Source organism: Myotis lucifugus, unplaced genomic scaffold, assembly GCF_000147115.1.
Source record: "Myotis lucifugus unplaced genomic scaffold, Myoluc2.0 scaffold_218, whole genome shotgun sequence".
Taxonomy (NCBI): Eukaryota; Metazoa; Chordata; class Mammalia; order Chiroptera; family Vespertilionidae; genus Myotis; species Myotis lucifugus.
Genome location: NW_005871266.1, coordinates 1,073,563 through 1,076,356, shown reverse-complemented (window position 1 = coordinate 1,076,356; position 2,794 = coordinate 1,073,563). Strand labels below are relative to the sequence as shown.

The 2,794-nt window shown below is 42.6% G+C and overlaps 1 protein-coding gene across 1 annotated transcript in view; it reads right to left on the bottom strand.

Annotated features, from left to right (window-relative positions):
- The window catches only part of HIPK3 (homeodomain interacting protein kinase 3), a 65,637-nt gene extending 62,973 nt beyond the window's left edge, over positions 1-2,664 (bottom strand). Inside the window, exon 1 of the mRNA XM_023761807.1 lies at positions 2,396-2,664. The gene's annotated coding sequence lies outside the window, so the exon portion shown is untranslated. The remainder of the gene's footprint in view (positions 1-2,395) is intronic.
- Between the last annotated feature and the right edge of the window lie 130 nt (positions 2,665-2,794).

Below are 2,794 nucleotides of genomic sequence, written 5' to 3'. Positions count from 1 at the left end.
AGATCAAACACCCTTAAATCTATATATTGCTACCTACAAATTCAAATGTTAAGTTGCAATGGGACGACATTTTCTGTCTCTGAATTAACTACCAATAATGCAATTCTAACTGACCATATCATCACTCTTAGTGAACTACTAGACTGAGAACAGCATATTAAGAAAGTTAACTCCTTTACCTTTACCTTAAATTAACTTCAAAAGTTACCAAAGTAAGTCATTCAGACATTCAAATGGAAAATAACAGCCTTAGCTGGTTTGGCTTAGTGGATAGAGTGTCCGCCTGCAGATTGAAGGGTCCCAGGTTCAATTCCCGGCAAGGGCACGTGCCTGGGTTGCAGGCTTGATTCCCAGTAGGGGGCATGCAGGAGGCAGCCAATCAATGGTTCTCTCTCATCATTGATGTTTCTATTTCTCTCTCCCTCTCCCTTCCTCTCTGAAATCAATAAAAATATTTAAAAAAAAAAAAAAAAGAAAATAACATGCAAACAAGTATTTCATTCAATGGATGGGAAGTAGTATTTCAGCACTCTGAAATTTACATTTGTCCCATACTCACTTCCATATATAGGCGTGTCCCCCAAAAATGTATACACAGACTTTGAATAATTACCAGTATAAAGGCAGTGTTTACTAAAATACATTTTATTTTCAAAACTGAGCTATCAGTTGTTAAAGTGTGTAAACATTTATGGGGACACCCTGCGTATGCCTTTAGTGTTCATGTATGAAATATTAAAAACAAAAGCTGAATAAAGAAGTGCATTTGACAACTGTTGCTATTTTAAATTGCAAGGGGGCTTTCAATTCCTCATGTTAAACAAATACTTATATGCCCTGCCATACTAGCTACAGCAACCTACCTCTGTAATTTGCACCCTATTTATGGCATCCCATGACGAAACATCCAAAAAATTAAAATAGTATGATCTGAAGCTTCTTTTCAAGCATGTTTACAAGAATTATCATCTCACCAAAACCACCCACTTTTATGTGACTCTAAATCTCCATGCCTAGAAGCCAATGACTGGTTTACAAGCAAGATAATGACTAGTTCACTGGAAAAGGTATTATGACAATAAACTAAGACTGGCTCACCATGTTATGATCTGCTTGCCTAATATGTATGTTTAGCTACTGTAGTCAGCAATGTCCAAATATAAAATTGAAACATTTAATGGCTGGTTCTGTTCTAGATTTCAAGCTCATCTTACCTTTTTAAAGCATGGTTTGAAACTAAGAAATTTTTTTAGTAAGTATTTTCCCTAGAATAGAAAAAAAAATTACAAAATTGTTATTCAATTTTCCCATAATGACAAAAAATAAAATGTCCAAAATCTCAACTATTTCAACACACCTCTACCTTAACACAATTAAAAACAAGTAAGTTTAAAAAAAATAAAAGAAAAATAATCTTCAAACAGGTTAAACATTATATCCCCAAAATAAGCTTTCAAAAATGTATGAATGCACCCATAAGTATGCCATGAAACGCCTTGTTGCACGAAATGCCTTGCCGATTTAAGCATAAAGAACTTTATTTGGTTGGTTACATTTCAGTTATTGTTAAATGACATGAAGGCATAAGGTACCAAACAAAACTATGAACATGTCTTTTTTAAAGATCAGTCATATTTTGTTTACTTAAGTAACATGTTTAATCATGACCTATCAAAACCTTATCATGGCTCATTGTATAAAATTAGCACTGAGCTTGCAAACATAAGCAGAATCCAGACTTATCAAACATATGGTGAGGCTTGCCCAGCTTCTGAAAAATTAAACGAGAATGCAGGATCAACATGTTTTAGTTGGGACCAAACAAAACCCACCGGCTCTGCTCAAAAGTTTCCATCAAAAATATGATGGGGGGTGGGGGGGCTCTTAACATTTTAGAAAGCACAGCAATTAAAACTTTAAAAAATATATGAAGTGGCTCGATGAGTACTTCCACTTCAGAAGCTACAGGTAACAGGCAAACACCTAAAAATATTTTTAAAAATATTTATAAAAAAGAATTCAGCCGATCTCCCAACTACTAGAAGGCACACACACAAGCACAGGCTGGTGGTTCACCAGCTTCCCTTCCCGGCCCTGTGCCAGAGAGACATCCAAGTTGACAAAAGAATTCACCGTACGATTTCCCTGCAAACTGAGCAATAACCTGAAAAACTTCACCGTTGCTACTAGGAGCTCTTTATAATTAGAAGCAGCAGCGACCCGACAGGTGGAAAAACAAATTCTGAGCAGGGCCGCCAGCGGTGGTGAAAACACGGCTCAAGGACTGGACGTGCGGGGACGACGCGGTCTCGGGTCCAGGTCATATTCACACACACACCCTTCCCTCGCGCAGAAATAAGACGGGAAACAACAGGCTTCGCCGAGAACCACGTACCATGTCAAACCCGCCTCGTCCCTCCCGACGGGAACACAGACATGCTCGTCGCCGGTCCTGCCGCCACGGCTCCCGGCGCCGCGAAGGGGGAGCGGGCGGCCGCCGCCGTAACGAGACGCCGGCAACAGCCCCGCCGCGCGGCCGCCACGCCTTCCGCGGGCCCCGCAGGGGACGCGGGGCGGCGGATCACATTTCTCCTCCCCAACGATCACACGCACTCGCGTCCCCCGAGCGGGCACCCTCCACGCCCGCCGCTCGGCGACGCTGCTGCTGCCGGCCCGGGCCCCACGGCCAGGACGAAGAACATCGGCCGGGCGTGCGTGCGTGCGCGCGTGTGCCGTTCTTCCAAGGAAGGAAAGACAAGGTGTCCGCGGCGACGGCCTCAGGCTGCGGTGGGGG